The sequence below is a fragment of the Camellia sinensis genome, unplaced genomic scaffold, assembly GCF_055761805.1.
Source record: "Camellia sinensis isolate YWXY unplaced genomic scaffold, ASM5576180v1 Unanchor1, whole genome shotgun sequence".
In the NCBI taxonomy this organism is placed as follows: Eukaryota; Viridiplantae; Streptophyta; class Magnoliopsida; order Ericales; family Theaceae; genus Camellia; species Camellia sinensis.
This window is the reverse complement of record NW_028128987.1, coordinates 40,424,980-40,444,669: the sequence shown is the minus strand read 5'-3', so window position 1 is coordinate 40,444,669 and position 19,690 is coordinate 40,424,980.

The window sequence follows — 19,690 nt, the reverse complement described above, 5'->3', positions numbered from 1 at the left end:
CGTTAAGGTATAGTGGTTTCTGCATTGAACTTCCATATTTAATTTTCTGCAACTTTCATTTTTATTTTTATTCAACTTCCATTTTTATTCAATTTACTTATCTATTAAACTTCCTTTTTTATTTAATTTGCAAATAGATCGTCGAGTCATAGTGGTTTCTGGATTGAACTTCCACTTTTAATTTTATGCAACTTTCCTTTTTATTTTCATTCTACTTCCATTTTTATTCTATTTACTTTTCCATTAAACTTCCTTTTTTATTTAATTTCCAAATCGATCGCTAAGGTACAGTGGTTTCTGGATTGAACATCCATTTTTAATTTTATGCAACTTTCATTTTTATTTATATTCTACTTCCATTTCTATTCAATTTACTTTTCTATTAAACTTCCTTTTTTATTTAATTTCCAAATAGATCATTAAGGTATAGTGGTTTCTGGATTGAACTTCCATATTTAATTTTCTGCAACTTTCATTTTTATTTTTATTCAATTTACTTTTCTATTAAACTTCATTTTTTATTTAATTTGCACACAGATCTTTAAGGTATAGTGGTTTCGGGATTGAACTTCCACTTTTTATTTTATGCTGCTTTCCTTTTTATTTTTATTCTACTTCAATTTTTATTCAATTGACTTTTCAATTAAACATCCTTTTTTATTTAATTTCCAAATAGATTGTTAAGGTATAGTGATTTCTTGAATGAACTTCCATTTTTAATTTTCCGCAACTTCCATTTTTATTTTTATTTAACTTCCTTTTTCATTCAAGTTTCTTTTCTACTCAACTTCCTTTTTTATTTAATATCCAAATAGATCGTTAAGGTATAGTGGTTTTTGGATTGAACTTCCACATTTAATTTTATGCAACTTTCATTTTTATTTTTATTCAACTTCCATTTTTATTCAATTTACTTTTCTATTAAACTTTTTTTTTTTATTTAATTTTCAAATAGATCGTTAAGGTATAGTGGTTTCTGGATTGAACTTCCATTTTTGATTTTATGCAACTTTCATTTTTATTTTTATTCAACTTCCATTTTTATTCAATTTACTTTTCTATTACACATCCTTTTTTATTTAATTTCCAAATAGATCTTTATGGTATATTGGTTTCTGGATTGAACTTCCATATTTAATTTTCTGCAACTTTCGTTTTTATTTTTATTCAACTTCCCTATTTATTCAATTTACTTTTCTATTCAACTTCTTTTTTTATTCAAGTTTCTTTTCTATTCAACTTCCTTTTTTATTTAATTTCCAAATAGGTCGTTAAGGTATAGTGGTTTCTAGATTGAACTTCCATTTTTAATTTTATGCAACTTTCATTTTTCTTTTTATTCGACTTCGATTTTAATTCAATTTACTTTCCTATTAAACTTCCTTTTTTATTTAATTTCCAAATAGATCGTTAAGGTATAGTGGTTTCTGGAATGAACTTCCATTTTTAATTTTCTGCAACTTCCATTTTTATTTTTATTTAACTTCCTTTTTTATTTAATTTCCAAATAGATCGTTAAGGTATAGTGGTTTCTGGATTGAACTTCAACTTTTTATTTTATGCAACTTTCCTTTTTATTTTTATTGAACTTCCATTTTTATTCAATTTACTTTTCTATTAAACATCCTTTTTTATTTAATTTCCAAATAGATCGTTAAGGTATAGTGGTTTCTTGAATGAACTTCCATTTTTACATTTCTGCAACTTCCAGTTTTATTTCTACTCAACTTCCTTTTTTATTTAATTTCCAAATAGATCGTTAAGGTATAGTGGCTTTTGGATTGAACTTCCATTTTTAATTTTATGCAACTTTCATTTTTATTTTTATTCAACTTCCATTTTTATTCAATTTACTTTTCTATGAAGCTTCCTTTTTTATTTAATTTCCGAATAGATCGTTAAGGTATAGTGGTTTCTGGAATGAACTTCCACTTTTAATTTTATGCAACTTTCCTTTTTATTTTTATTCTACTTCCATTTTTATTCAATTTACTTTTCTATTAAACTTCATTTTTTATTTAATTTCCAAATAGATCGTTCAGGTATAGTGGTTTCTGGATTGAACTTCCATTTTTAATTTTATGCAACTTTCATTTTTATTTTTATTTTACTTCCATTTTTAATCAATTTACTTTTCTATTAAACTTCATTTTTTATTTAATTTCCAAATAGATCGTTAAGGTATAGTGGATTTTGGATTGAACTTCCATTTTTAATTTTATGCTACTTTCATTTTTATTTTTATTCAACTTCCATTTTTATTCAATTTACTTTTCTATTAAACTTCCTTTTTTATTTGATTTCCAAATAGATCGTTAAGGTATAGTGGTTTCTGGAATGAACTTCCATTTTTAATTTTCTGCAACTTCCACTTTTATTTTTATTTAACATCCTTTTTTATTCAAGTTTCTTTTCTACTCAACTTCCTTTTTTATTTAATTTCCAAATAGATCGTTAAGGTATAGTGGTTTTTGGATTGAACTTCTATTTTTAATTTTATGCAACTTTCATTTTTATTTTTATTCAACTTCCATTTTTATTCAATTTACTTTTCAGTTATCCCTAATCCACATGCAGTGTCTACAACAATCACGACTATCCTCCACCGATAGCCCAAAACAGTTATTTCTAAACTGAAAATAAATATATCAACAATTCAATAGGCGAGTGATTTAAATTATCCAACTACACCATTTAATCAATGTATTCCTCAATTCCATGAATTTATCCATATTTTCCCAATTTCCTTAAATTAATTATACAAATTAATTCATTAATACAACTAGGGTTTTTTCCAAAATTACCAAAGTACCCCCACATATCAAAATACTAAAACTTAGAACAAAACTTATAAGATGGAGTAGGAAATCCCTACCTCAAAGAAAATAACCCGAATGGAGAAGACAGAGATGAATACCCAAATTCCAATGTGCCCCAAATCACTAAATGTTCAGATTAAATGGAAGCCTTCGACTTACTCTATCTTTTTAATAAAGGATCTAAGGTAGAAACTCACTCTAAGTAGATCAATCCTAAGAGAGAAGGTGTGTAGAGGGAGAGAGAACTCGTAACTAGGGTTTTGGAATATGAAAGTGTATGAAAAACTGATCTGAAACACGCTGCTGCCTATTTAAACCTGACAGGCTCGCTCGAGCGAAAACTTGGTCGCTCAAGCGACCAGACACACGAAAACCTTGCTCGAGCAAAGAACAGCTCGCTCGAGCCAAAACTACAATGCTTCAAGTCTGCAACCCAGCATCACGCTCGAGCGACAGAATGCTCGCTCGAGCGAGGAACTCAAAAACATACACCTCGCTCGCTCGAGCGAAGAAAATCTCGCTCGAGCGAATAAGCACTGCCCTCAGGTCTAAACCAGACGCAATCGCTCGCTCGAGCGAAGCAAATCTGGTTCGAGCCAGAAGACACAAAATCTGGATCGAGCGAGGAACTCGAAAACATACACCTCGCTCGCTCGAGCGAAGAAAATCTCGCTCGAGCGAATAAGCACTGCCCTCAGGTCTAAACCAGACGCAATCGCTCGCTCGAGCGAAGCAAATCTGGATCGAGCCAGAAGACACAAAAACAAACCTCGCTCGAGCGACCGAATCCTGGCTCGAGCGACCAACCCAAAAACTAGACAGCAACACTTGGTTTACGAACCCAACCAACCTGAAACAAACCTGCCCAACACATCCTATAACTCCAAATGACAAAATAAAGGACGACAACAACAAATATACAATGACAGAATAAACGGAACCCAAGTCCGGATACAATAATCAAATGGGAAAAGACCGGGGTCGCTATAAATTTTATGCAACTTTCCTTTTTATTTTTATTCTACTTCCATTTTTATTCAATTTACTTTTCTATTAAACTTCATTTTTAATACAATTTCCAAATAGATCGTTCAGGTATAGTGGTTTCTGGATTGAACTTACACTTTTAATTTTATGCAACTTTCATTTTTATTTTTATTCTACTTCCATTTTTGTTCAATTTACGTTTCTATTAAACTTCCTTTTTTATTTAATTTCTAAATAGATCGTTAAGGTATAGCGGTTTCTTGAATGAACTTCCATTTTTAATTTTCTGCAACTTCCAATTTTATTTTTATTTAACTTCCTTTTCGATTCAAGTTTCTTTTCTACTCAACTTCCTTTTTTATTTAATTTCAAAATAGATCGTTAAGGTATAGTTGTTTTTGGATTGAACTTCCATTTTTAATTTTATGCAACTTTCATTTTTATTTTATTCAACTTCCATTTTTATTCAATTTACTTTTCTATTAAACTTCCTTTTTTATTTAATTTCCAAATAGATCGTTAAGGTAAAGTGGTTTCTGGATTGAACTTCCTTATTTAATTTTCTGCAACTTTCATTTTTATTTTTATTCAACTTCCATTTTTATTCAATTTACTTTTCTATTAAACTTCCTTTTTTATTTAATTTCCAAATAGATCGTTAAGGTACAGTGATTTCTGGATTGAACTTCCTTTTTTAATTTTATGCAACCTTCATTTTTATTTTTATTCTACTTCCATTTTAATTAAATTTACTTTCCTATTAAACTTCCTTTTTTATTTAATTTCCAAATAGATCGCTAAGGTATAGTGGTGTCTGGATTGAACTTCCATTTTCAATTTTATGCAACTTTCATTTTTATTTATATTCTACTTCCATTTTTATTCAATTTACTTTTCTTTTAAACTTCCTTTTTTTATTGAATTTCCAAATAGATCGTTAAGGTATAGTGGTTTCTGGATTGAACTTCCATATTTAATTTTCTGCAACTTTCATTTTTATTTTTATTCAACTTCCATTTTTATTCAATTTACATTTCTATTAAACTTCCTTTTTTATTTAATTTGCACACAGATCGTTAAGGTATAGTCGTTTCTGGATTGAACTTCCACTTTTTATTTTATGCAACTTTCCTTTTTATTTTTATTCTACTTCCATTTTTATTCAATTTACTTTTCTATTAAACATCCTTTTTTATTTAATTTCCAAATAGATTGTTAAGGTATAGTGGTTTCTTGAATGAACTTCCATTTTTAATTTTCTGCAACTTCCATTTTTATTTTTATTTAACTTCCATTTTCATTCAAGTTTCTTTTCTACTCAACTTCCTTTTTTATTTAATATCCAAATAGATCGTTAAGGTATAGTGGTTTTTGGATTGAACTTCCATTTTTAATTTTATGCAACTTTCATTTTTATTTTTATTCAACTTCCATTTTTATTCAATTTACTTTTCTATTAAACTTCCTTTTTTATTTAATTTCCAAATTGATTATTAAGGTATAGTGGTTTCTGGATTGAACTTCCATATTTAATTTTATGCAACCATTATTTTTATTTTTACTCTACTTCCATTTTAATTCAATTAACTTTCCTATTAAACTTTCTTTTTTATTTAATTTCCAAATAGGTCGTTAAGGTATAGTGGTTTCGGGATTGACCTTTCATTTTTAATTTTATGCAACTTTCATTTTTATTTTTATTCTACTTCCATTTTTATGCAATTTAATTTTCTATTAAACTTCATTTTTTTTTAATTTCCAAGTAGATCGTTATAGTATAGTGGTTTCTGGATTGAACTTCCATTTTTATTTTTCTGCAACTTTCATTTTTATTTTTATTTAACTACCGTTTTTATTCAAGTTTTTTTTCTACTCAACTTCCTTTTTTATTTAATTTCCAAATAGATCGTTAAGGTATAGTGGTTTTTGGATTGATCTTCCATTTTTAATTTTATGCAACTTTCATTTTTATTTTTATTCAACTTCCATTTTTATTCAATTTTACTTTTCTATTAAACTTCCTTTTTTATTTAATTTCCTAATAGATCGTTAAGGTATAGTGGTTTCAGGATTGAACTTCCATATTTAATTTTCTGCAACTTTCATTTTTCTTTTTATTCAACTTCCATTTTAATTCAATTTACTTATCTATTAAACTTCCTTTTTTATTTAATTTGCAAATAGATCGTCAAGGCATAGTGGTTTCTGGATTGAACTTCCACTTTTAATTTTATGCAACTTTCCTTTTTATTTTCATTCTACTTCCATTTTTATTCTATTTACTTTTCCAATAAACTTCCTTTTTTATTTAATTTCCAAATAGATCGCTAAGGTATAGTGGTTTCTGGATTGAACATCCATTTTTAATTTTATGCAACTTTCATTTTTATTTATATTCTACTTCCATTATTATTCAATTTACTTTTCTATTAGACTTCCTTTTTTATTTAATTTACAAATGGATCGTTAAGGTATAGTGGTTTCTGGAATGAACTTCCATTTTTAATTTTATCCAACTTTCATTTTCATTTTTATTCAATTTCCATTTTTATTCAATTTACTTTTTTTATTAAACTTCATTTTTTATTTAATTTCCAAATAGATCGTTAAGGTATAGTGGTTTTTGGAATGCACTTCATTTTTAATTTTCTGCAACTTCCATTTTTATTTTTATTTAACTTTCTTTTTTATTGAAGTTTCTTTTCTACTCAACTTCCTTTTTTATTTAATTTCCAAATAGATCGTTAAGGTATAGTGGTTTTGGGATTGAACTTCCATTTTTAATTTTATGCAGCTTTCTTTTTTATTTTTATTCAACTTCCATTTCTATTCAATTTACTTTTCTATTAAACTTCTTTTTTTATTTAATTTCCAAATAGATCGTTATGGTATAGTGGTTTCTGCATTGAACTTCCATATTTAATTTTCTGCAACTTTCATTTTTATTTTTATTCAACTTCCATTTTAATTCAATTTACTTATCTATTAAACTTCCTTTTTTATTTAATTTGCAAATAGATCGTCGAGGCATAGTGGTTTCTGGATTGAACTTCCACTTTTAATTTTATGCAACTTTTCTTTTTATTTTCATTCTACTTCCATTTTTATTCTATTTACGTTTCCATTAAACTTCCTTTTTTATTTAATTTCCAAATAGATCGCTAAGGTACAGTGGTTTCTGGATTGAACATCCATTTTTAATTTTAGGCAACTTTCATTTTTATTTATATTCTACTTCCATTTTTATTCAATTTACTTTTCTATTAGATTTCCTTTTTTATTTAATTTACAAATGGATCGATAAGGTATAGTGGTTTCTGGAATGAACTTCCATTTTTAATTTTATGCAACTTTCATTTTCATTTTTATTCAACTTCCATTTTTATTCAATTTACTTTTTTATTAAACATCATTTTTTATTTAATTTCCAAATAGATTGTTAAGGTATTGTGGTTTTTGGAATGTACTTCCATTTTTAATTTTCTACAACTTCCATTTTTATTTTTAATTAACTTTCTTTTTTATTGAAGTTTCTTTTCTACTCAACTTCCTTTTTTATTTAATTTCCAAATAGATCGTTAAGGTATAGTGGTTTTTGGATTGAACTTCCATTTATAATTTTATGCAACTTTCTTTTTTATTTTTATTCAACTTCCATTTCTATTCAATTTACTTTTCTATTAAACTTCCTTTTTTATTTAATTTCCAAGTAGATCGTTAAGGTATAGTTGTTTCTGCATTGAACTTCCATATTTAATTTTCTGCAACTTTCATTTTTATTTTTATTCAACTTCCATTTTAATTCAACTAACTTATCTATTAAACTTCCTTTTTTATTTAATTTGCAAACAGATCATCAAGGCATAGTGGTTTCTGGATTGAACTTCCACTTTTAATTTTATGCAACTTTCCTTTTTGTTTTCATTCTACTTCCATTTTTATTCTATTTACTTTTCCGTTAAACTTCCTTTTTTATTTAATTTCCAAATAGATCGCTAAGGTACAGTGGTTTCTGGATTAAACATCCATTTTTAATTTTATGCAACTTTCATTTTTATTTATGTTCTACTTTCATTTTTATTCAATTTACTTTTCTATTAGACTTCCTTTTTTATTTAATTTCCAAATGGATCGTTAAGGTATAGTGGTTTCTGAAATGAACTTCCATTTTTAATTTTATGCAACTTTCATTTTCATTTTTATTCAACTTCCATTTTTATTCAATTTACTTTTTTTTTTAAAACTTCATTTTTTATTTAATTTCCAAATAGATTGTTAAGGTATAGTGGTTTTTGGAATGTACTTCCATTTTTAATTTTCTGCAACTTCCATTTTTATTTTTAATTAACTTTCCTTTTTATTGAAGTTTCTTTTCTACTCAACTTCCTTTTTTGTTTAATTTCGAAATAGATCGTTAATGTATAGTGGTTTTTGGATTGAACTTCCATTTTTAATTTTATGCAACTTTCTTTTTTATTTTTATTCAACTTCCGTTTCTATTCAATTTACTTTTCTATTAAACTTCCTTTTTTATTTAATTTCCAAATAGATCGTTAAGGTATAGTGGTTTCTGCATTGAACTTCCATATTTAATTTTCTGCAACTTTCATTTTTATTTTTATTCAACTTCCATTTTTATTCAATTTACTTATCTATTAAACTTCCTTTTTTATTTAATTTTCAAATAGATCGTCGAGTCATAGTGGTTTCTGGATTGAACTTCCACTTTTAATTTTATGCAACTTTCCTTTTTATTTTCATTCTACTTCCATTTTTATTCTATTTACTTTTCCATTAAACTTCCTTTTTTATTTAATTTCCAAATCGATCGCTAAGGTACAGTGGTTTCTGGATTGAACATCCATTTTTAATTTTGTGCAACTTTAATTTTTATTTATGTTCTACTTCCATTTTTATTCAATTTACTTTTCTATTAGACTTCCTTTTTTATTTAATTTCCAAATGGATCGTTAAGGTATAGTGGTTTCTGGAATGAACTTCCATTTTTAATTTTATGCAACTTTCATTTTCATTTTTATTCAACTTCCATTTTTATTCAATTTACTTTTTTATTAAACTTCATTTTTTATTTAATTTCCAAATAGATCGTTAAGGTATAGTGGTTTTTGGAATGTACTTCCATTTTTAATTTTCTGCAACTTCCATTTTTATTTTTATTTAACTTTCTTTTTTATTGAAGTTTCTTTTCTACTCAACTTCCTTTTTTATTTAATTTCCAAATAGATCGTTAAGGTATAGTGGTTTTTGGATTGAACTTCCATTTTTAATTTTATGCAACTTTCTTTTTTATTTTTATTCAACTCCCATTTCTATTCAATTTACTTTTCTATTAAACTTCATTTTTTATTTAATTTGCAAACATATCGTTAAGGTATAGTGGTTTCTGGATTGAACATCCACTTTTCATTTTATGCAACTTTCAATTTTATTTTTATTCTACTTCCATTTTCATTCAATTTACATTTCTATTAAACATCCTTTTTTATTTAATTTCCAAATAGATCGTTAAGGCATGGTGGTTTCTTGAATGAACTTCCATTTTTGATTTTCTACAACTTCCAGTTTCATTTTTATTTAACTTCCTTTTTTATTTAATTTCCAAATAGATCGTTAAGGTATAGTGGTTTCTGGATTGAACTTTCATTTTGAATTTTATGCAAGTTTCAATTTTATTTTTAGTCAACTTCCATTTTTATTCAATTTACTTTTCTATTAAACTTCCTTTTTTATTTAATTTCCAAATAGTTCGTTAAGGTATAGTGGTTTCTGGATTGAACTTCCAGTTTTAATTTTATTCAACTTTCAATTTTATTTTTATTCTACTTCCATTTTTATTCAATTTACTTTTCAATTAAACATCCTTTTTTAATTAATTTCCAAATAGATCGTTAAGGTATAGTGGTTTCTTCAATGAACTTCTATTTTTAATTTTCTGCAACTTCCAGTTTTATTTTTATTTAACTTCCTTTTTTATTCAAGTTTCTTTTCTACTCAACTTCCTTTTTTATTTAATTTCCAAACAGATCGTTCAGGTATAGTGGTTTCTGGATTGAACTTCCATTTTTAATTTTATGCAACTTTCATTTTTATTCAATTTACTTTTCTTTTAAACTTCCTTTTTTATTTAATTTCCAAATAGATAGTTAAGGTGTAGTGGTTTCTGGATTGAACTTCCATTTTTAATTTTATGCAACTTCCATTTTTATTTTTACTCTACTTCCATTTTTAGTCAATTTACTTTTCTATCAAACTTCTTTTTTTTATTTAATTTCAATATAGATCGTTAAGGTATAGTGGTTTCTTCAATGAACTTCCAATTTTATTTTTATTTAACTTCCTTTTCTATTCAAATTTCTTTTCTACTCAACTTCCTTTTTTGTCTAATTTCGAAATAGATCGTTAAGGCATAGTGGTTTTTGGATTGAACTTCCATTTTTAATCTTATGCAACTTTCATTTTTATTTTTATTCAGCTTTCATTTTTATTTAATTTACTTTTCTATTAAACTTCCTTTTTTATTTAATTTCCAAATAGATCGTGAAGGTATAGTGGTTTTTGGATTGAACTTCCATTTTTAATTTCATGCTACTTTCATTTTTATTTTTATTCTACTTCCATTTTAATTCAATTTACTTTCCCATTAAACTTTTTTTTATTTAATTTCCAAATAGATCGTTAAGGTACAGTGGTTTCTGGATTGAACTTCCATTTTTTATTTTATGCAACTTTCATTTTTATTTATATTCTACTTCCATTTTTATTCAATTTACTTTTCTATTAAACTTCCTTTTTTATTTAATTTCCAAATAGATCGTTAAAGTATAGTTGTTTCTTGAATGAACTTCTATTTTTATTTTTCTGCAACTTCCATTTTTATTTTTATTTAACTTCCTTTTTTATTCAAGTTTCTTTTCTAATCAACTTCCTTTTTTATTTAATTTCCAAATCGATCGTTAAGGTATAGTGGTTTTTGGATTGAACTTCCCTTTTTTATTTTATGCAACTTTCTTTTTTATTTTTATTCAACTTCCATTTTTATTCAATTTACTCTTCAATTAAACTTCCTTTTTTATTTAATTTCCAAATAGATCGTTAGGGGATAGTGCTTTCTTGAATGAACGGCCGTTTTTAATTTTCTGCAACTTTCATTTTAATTTATATTCTACTTCCATTTTTATTCAATTTACTTTTCTATTAAACTTCCTTTTTTATTTAATTTCCAAATAGATCGTTAAGGTATAGTGGTTTATGGATTGAACTTCCATATTTAATTTTCTGCAACTTTCATTTTTATTTTTATTCAACTTCCATTTTTATTCAATTTACATTTCTATTAAACTTCGTTTTTTATTTAATTTGCACACAGATCGTTAAGGTATAGTGGTTTCTGGATTGAACTTCTACTTTTTATTTTATGCAACTTTCCTTTTTATTTTTATTCTACTTCCATTTTTCTTCAATTTACTTTTCTATAAAACATCATTTTTTATTTAATTTCTAAATAGATCGTTAAGGTATAGTGATTTTTTGATTGAACTTCCATTTTTAATTTTATGCAACATTCATTTTTATTTTATTCAACTTCCATTTTTATTCAATTTACCTTTCTATTAAACTTCCTTTTTTATTTAATTTCCAAATAGATCGTTAAGGTAAAGTGGCTTCTGGATTGAACTTCCGTATTTAATTTTCTCCAACTTTCATTTTTATTTTTATTCAACTTCCATTTTTATTCAGTTTACTTTCTATTAAATTTCCTTTTTTATTTAATTTCCAAATAGATCGTTAAGGTAAAGTGGTTTCTGGATTGAACTTCCATTTTTAATTTTATGGAACTTTCATTTTTATTTATATTCTACTTCAATTTTTATTCAATTTACTTTTCTATTAAACTTTATTTTTTATTTAATTTCCAAATAGATCGATAAAGTATAGTGGTTTCTAGAATGAACTTCCATTTTTAATTTTCTGCAACTTCCATTTTTATTTTTATTTAACTTCCTTTTTTATTCAAGTTTCTTTTCTACTCAACTTCCTATTTTATTTAATTTCCAAATATATCGTTAAGGTATAGTGGTTTTTGGATTGAACTTCCATTTTTAATTTTGTGCAACTTTCATTTTTATTTTTATTCAACTTTCATTTTTATTCAATTTACTTTTCTATAAAACTTTCTTTTTTATTTAATTTCCAAATAGATCGTTAAGGTATAGTGGTTTCTGGATTGAACTTCCATTTTTTATTTTATGCAACTTTCATTTTTATTTTTATTCTACTTCCATTTTAATTCAATTTAGTTTCCTATTCAACTTCCTTTTTTATTTAATTTCCAAATAGATCGTTAAGGTATAGTGGTTTCTGGATTGAACTTCAATTTTTAATTTTATGCAAGTTTCATTTTTATTTTTATTCAACTTCCATTTTTATTCAATTTACTTTCCTATTAAACATCCTTTTTTATTTAATTTCCAAATAGATCGTTAAGGTATAGTGGTTTCTTGAATGAACTTCCGTTTTTCATTTTCTGCAACTTCCAGTTTTATTTTTATTTAACTTCCTTTTTTATTCAAGTTTCTTTTCTACTCAACTTCCTTTTTTATTTAATTTCCAAATAGATCGTTAAGGTATAGTTGTTTCTAGATTGAACTTCTATTTTTAATTTTATGCAACTTTCATTTTTATTTTTATTCAACTTCCATTTTTATTCAATTTACTTTTCTTTTAAACTTCCTTTTTTATTTAATTTCCAAATAGATCGTTAAGGTGTAGTGGTTTTTGGATTGAACTTCCATTTTTAATTTTATGCAACTTCCATTTTTAGTCAATTTACTTTTCTATCAAACTTCTTTTTTTGTTTAATTTTAACGCCCTCAAAATAATAACATTAAACTCATCAAATAAGACATGCATTGACATATAAACTAACCACATTCTTTCATTTATTAGAGTCTCATTACATAAGTATTACATGTTAACATCAAAAACAAAATGCCCTACGGGCTTACAGCTTTCCAAGTTAACACTTGGTTACAACAAAAGAGTACTAACTCGTTTACACATTAAGCCCTTGGCTTGAAGTTACATGTAATACATCAAAAGTAAAACGACAAAAGTATGTCCGCCTCTAGCCTCCCAAGCTATGTCCTTGGAGGTGGCATGCTACCTGTACCTAAAAATGATATTCCCATAAAGGGTGAGCCACAGCCCAGTAGAAATACACTAAACCAACCATGAACAATGACTAAAAGATTAGCAATTGATAGATGGTCAACGCTGATACATTCACATAAATCACATATTTATGTCATACGACTTATAAGTCCAAGTTACTTTTCATTTTCCCTTTTTCAACAGATAAGCATGTCAGCTCTATCATCATTTCAACAGATATGTATAACAACAATATCCCACATTCACAGATAAGCATATAAGCTATATCCACACTTCACAAAGATAAGCATATAAGCTGTATCTACGGAGTTCATCCCCTATCTTCTCCCAACACTATCCGGTTTTGAGGTACATCCCCTATCTTCCCTTAAACCGCGGAGTACATCCCCTATCTCCTCCTCTACACACAACGTATACAAACACATTGGTTCTATATACCATCACTCAATACATACAGTTAATGTATTCTATCAACAGTCAAATTCCATGACACATTCCATTGATTAGTTTCCGTTTGCCTAATCATCATGCATTGTCTACAACAATCACGACTATCCTCCACCGATAGCCCAAAGCAGTTATTTCTAAACAGAAAATAAATGCACAAATGGATATTCAATCAACATTTCATTTCCTTATTTCTCCCAATTAATTATCTCAATTAATCAAACAATGTAATTAGGCCAATTCCCGTAATTAACATTACAACCCTTAGGTCCCATTTTCATCAATGATTCAACATTTATTCCATTTCTCTATGCCAAACATGCATTTAGGCTTATTATAAATAAAACCCCAACTTTTGTAAAATTACACAAAAGCCCCAAACTTTCACCAAATTACCAAACCAAGCCCAACATCTCAAAATACTAAAATTTAAAGACAAAACCCATAGAAAGGAGTAGGATATCCCTACCTCGAAGTTTGAGCCAAAAAGGAGATGAAGACTCGAAGACCAACGTGCTCCAAATCCAAACTTTTTCAGATTAAATCGAAGCTCTCAACGCCCTCTATCTTTTTAACAAAGGCCCTAGGCTAGATTCACACTCTAGGGAGATCAAATCTTAGAGAGAATGAAAGTTTAGAGAGAGAGGGTCTCGGATCAAGGGTTTGAAAGAAAATGAAAGTGAAAAAGTGAAGTTCAAAAACGCTACTGTCCGCTGATATAAAACACGCTCGCTCGAGCGAAGCCTTTGTCGCTCGAGCGACCAGACACAGAAAACTCTCGCTCGAGCCAAGAAGTTCTCGCTCGAACCAAAAACTCAGAAGTGCGCTCGAGCAAAAGAATGCTCGCTCGAGCCAACAACTCAAACCCTTAGGTCTGCAACCAGCACGCTCGAGCGATATACCTCTCGCTCGAGCGAAGAACAAACCAGACCGCTCGAGCGAAGGAAGCTTGCTCGAGCCACAAAAGGCAACTCTCAGGTCCAGAACCAGACACGAACTCAACTCTCGCTCGAGGGACCAACTCCTCGCTCGAGCGAAGGTCCAAAAATCTGGGCAGCAGCACTAGGCTCCCAAATACAACCAACCTGTAACAAACCTGCCCAACACATCCTATAACTCAATATACAAAGTAAAAAGGATGCAAACCAGATAATAAATAACTACCAACATCCACGGACACATGTCCGGATCACTGTACAACAAGGGTAAACCCGGGATCGCTATATAATTTCCATATAGATCGTTAAGGTATAGTGGTTTCTTGAATGAACTTCCAATTTTATTTTTATTTAACTTCATTTTCTATTCAAGTTTCTTTTCTACTCAATTTCCTTTTTTATCTAATTTCCAAATAGATCGTTAAGGTATAGTGGTTTTTGGATTGAACTTCCATTTTTAATTTTATGCAACTTTCATTTTTATTTTTATTCAACTTTCATTTTTATTCAATTAACTTTTCTATTAAACTTCTTTTTTTATTTAATTTCCAAATATATCGTTAAGGTATAGTGGTTTCTAGATTGAACTTCCATTTTTAATTTTATGCAACTTTCATTTTTATTTTTATTCTACTTCCATTTTAATTCAATTTATGTTCCCATTAAACTTCCTTTTTTATTTAATTTCCAAATAGATCGTTAAGGTATAGTGGTTTCTGGATTGAACTTCCATTTTTAATTTTATGCAAGTTTCATTTTTATTTTTATTCAACTTCCATTTTTATTCAATTTACTTTTCTATTGAACTTCCTTTTTTATTTAATTTCCAAATAGATCGTTAAGGTATAGTGCTTTCTTGAATGAACTGCCATTTTTAATTTTCTGCAACTTCCATTTTTATTCAATTTTCTTTTCTATTAAACTTCCTTTTTTATTTAATTTCCAATAGATCGTTAAGGTATAGTGGTTTCTGGATTGAACTTCCACTTTTAATTTTATGTAACTTTCCTTTTTATTTTTATTCTACTTCTATTTTTATTCAATTTACTTTTCAATTAAACATCCTTTTTTATTTAATTTCCAAATAGATCGTTAAGGTATAGTGGTTTCTTGAATGAACTTCCATTTTCAATTTTCTGCAACTTCCAGTTTTATTTTTATTTAACTTCCTTTTTTATTCAAGTTTCTTTTCTACTCAACTTCCTTTTTTATTTAATTTCCAAGTAGATCGTTAAGGTATAGTGGTTTTTGGATTGAACTTCCATTTTTAATTTTATGCAACTTTCATTTTTATTTTTATTCAACTTCCATTTTTATTTAATTTACTTTTCTTTTAAACTTCCTTTTTTATTTAATTACCAAATAGATCGTTAAGGTGTAGTGGTTTCTGGATTGAACTTCTATTTTTAATTTTATGCAACTTTCATTTTTATTTTTACTCTACTTCCATTTTTAGTCAATTTACTTTTCTATTAAACTTCCTTTTTTATTTAACTTCCATATAGATCGTTAAGGTATAGTGGTTTTTTGAATGAACTTCAAATTTTATTTTTATTTAACTTCCTTTTCTATTCAAGTTTCTTTTCTACTCAACTTCCTTTTTTATTTAATTTCCAAATAGATCGTTAAGGTATAGAGGTGTTTGGTTTGAACTTCCATTTTTAATTTTATGCAACTTTCATTTTTATTTTTACTCAACTTCCATTTTTATTCAATTTAGTTTCCCATTGAACTTCCTTTTTTATTTAATTTCCAAATAGATCGTTAAGGTATAGTGGTTTCTGGATTGAACTTCCATTTTTAATTTTATGCAACTTTCATTTTTATTTTTATTCTACTTCCATTTTAATTCAATTTACTTTATTATTAAACTTCCTTTTTTATTTAATTTCCAAATAGATCGTTAAGGTATAGTGGTTTCTGGATTGAACTTCCAAATTTAATTTTCTTCAACTTTCATTTTTATTTTTATTTAACTTTCTTTTTCATTCAAGTTTCTTTTCCACTCAACTTCCTTTTTTATTTAATTTCAAAATAGATCGTTAAGGTATAATGGTTTTGGATTGAACTTTCATTTTTTATTTTCTGCAACTTTCATTTTTATTTTTATTCAACTTCCATTTTTATTCAATTTACTTTTCTATTAAACTTCCTTTTTTATTTAATTTCCAAATAGATCGTTAAGGTATAGTGGTTTTTGGATTGAACTTCCATATTTAATTTTCTGCAACTTTCATTTTTATTTTTATTCAACTTCCATTTTTATTCAATTTACTTCTCTATTAAACTTCCTTTTTTATTTAATTTCCAAATAGATCGTTAAGGTATAGTGGTTTATGTATTGAACTTCTGTTTTTAATTTTCTGCAACTTTCATTTTTATTTTTATTCTACTTCCATTTTAATTCAATTTACTTTCCTATTAAACTTCCTTTTTTATTTAATTTCCAAGTAGATCGTTAAGGTATAGTGGTTTCTGCATTGAATTCTCATTTTTAATTTTATGCAACTTTCATTTTTATTTTTATTCTACTTCCATTTTTTATCAATTTACTTTTCCGTTAAACTTCCTTTTTTATTTAATTTCCAAATTGATCATTAAGGTATAGTGGTTTCTTGAATGAACTTCCCATTTTATTTTTATTTAACTTCCTTTTCTATTCAAGTTTCTTTTCTACTCAAATTCCTTTTTTATTTAATTTCCAAATAGATGGTTAAGGTAAAGTGGTTTTTGGATTGAACTTCCATTTTTAAGTTTATGCAACTTTCATTTTTATTTTATTCAACTTCCATTTATATTCAATTTACTTTTCTATTAAACTTCTTTTTTTAATTAATTTTCAAATAGATCGCCAAGGTAAAGTGGTTTCTGGATTAAACTTCCATATTTAATTTTCGGCAACTTTCATTTTTATTTATATTCTACTTCCATTTTTATTCAATTTACTTTTCTATTAAACTTCCTTTTTTATTTAATTTCCAAATAGATCGTTAAGGTATAGTGGTTTCTGGATTGAACTTCCATTTTTAATTTTATGCAACTTTCGTTTTTATTTATATTCTACTTCCATTTTCATTCAATTTACTTTTTTATTAAACTTCCTTTTTTATTTAATTTCCAAATAGATCGTTAAAGTATAGTGGTTTCTGGAATGAACTTCCATTTTTAATTTTCTGCAACTTTCATTTTTATTTTTATTTAATTTCCTTTTTTATTCAGGTTTCTTTTCTACTCAACTTCCTTTTTTATTTAATTTCCAAATAGATCGTTAAGGTGTAGTGGTTTTCGGAATGAACATCCATTTTTAATTTTTTGCAACCTTCATTCTTATTTTTATTCAACTTCCATTTTTATTCAATTTACTTTTCTATTAAACTTTCTTTTTTATTTAATTTCCAAATAGATCGTTAAGGTGTAGTGGTTTCTGGATTGAACTTCCATTTTTCATTTTATGCAACTTTCATTTTTATTTTTATACAACTTCCATTTTTATTCAATTTACTTTTCTATTAAACTTCCTTTTTTATTTAATTTCCAAATTGATCATTAACGTATAGTGGTTTCTGGATTGAACTTCCAAATTTAATTTTCTGCAACTTTCATTTTTATTTTTATTCAGCTTCCTTTTTTATTTAATTTCCAAATAGAACGTTAAGGTATAGTGGTTTTTGGATTGAACTTCCATTTTTAATTTTATGCAACTATCATTTTTATTTTTACTCTACTTCCATTTTAATTCTATTTACTTTCATATTGAACTTCCTTTTTTATTTAATTTCCAAATAGATCGTTAAGGTATAGTGGTTTTGGATTGAACTTCCATTTTTAATTTTATGCAACTTTCATTTTTATTTTTATTCTACTTCCATTTTTATTCAATTTAATTTTCTATTAAATTTCCTTTTTTATTTAATTTCCAAGTAGATCGTTAAGGTATAGTGGTTTCTGGATTGAACTTCCATTTTTAATTTTCTGCAACTTCCATTTTTATTTTTATTTAACTTCCGTTTTTATTCAAGTTTCTTTTCTACTCAACTTCCTTTTTTATTTAATTTCCAAATAGATCATGATGGTATAGTGGTTTTTGGATTGAACTTCCTCTTTTAATTTTATGCAACTTTCATTTTTATTTTTATTCAACTTCCATTTTTATTCAATTTTAATTTTCCATTAAACTTCTTTTTTTATTTAATTTCCAAATAGATCGTTAAGGTAAAGTGGTTTGTGGATTGAACTTCCATATTTAATTTTTTGCGACTTTCCCTTATATTTTTATTCAACTTCCAGTTTAATTCAATTTACTTATCTATTAAACTTCCTTTTTTATTTAATTTGCAAATAGATCGTTCAGGCATAGTGGTTTCTGGATTGAACTTCCACTTTTAATTTTATGCAACTTTCCTTTTTATTTTCATTCTACTTCCATATTTATTCAATTTGCTTTTCTATTGAACTTCCTTTTTTATTTAATTTCCAAATAGATCATTAAGGTATAGTGGTTTCTAGAATGAACTTCTATTTTTAATTTTCTGCAACTTTCATTTTTATTTTTATTTAACTTCCTTTTTTATTCATGTTTCTTTTCTACTCAACTTCATTTTTTATTTAATTTCCATATAGATCGTTAAGGTATAGTGGTTTTTGGATTGAACTTCCATTTTTAATTTTATGTAACTTTTCTTTTTATTCAATTTACTTTTCTATTAAACTTCCTTTTTTATTTAATTTCCAAATAGATCATTAAGGAATACTGGTTTCTGGACTGAACTTTCATTTTTATTTTTATTCAACTTCCATTTTTATTCAATTTAATTTTCTATTAAACTTCCTTTTTTATTTAATTTCTAAATAGATCGTTAAGGTGTAGTGTTTTTTTGAATGAACTTCCATTTTTAATTTTCTGCAACTTTCTTTTTTATTCAAGTTTCTTTTCTACACAACGTACTTTTTTATTTAATTTCCAAAAAAATCGTTAAGGTACAGTGGTTTTTGGATTGAACTTTCATTTTTAATTTTATGCAACTTTCATTTTTATTTTTATTCAACTTCCATTTTTATTAAATTCACTTTCCTATTGAACTTCCTTTTTTATTTAATTTCCAAATAGATCGTTAAGGTATAGTGGTTTTTGGGTTGAACGACCATTTTTAATTTTAAGCAACTTTCATTTTTATTTATATTCAACTTCCATTTTTATTAAATTTACTTTTCTATTAAACTTTCTTTTTTATTTAATTTCCAAATAGATCATTAAGGTATAATGGTTTCTGGATTAAACTTCCATTTTTCATTTTATGCAACTTTCAT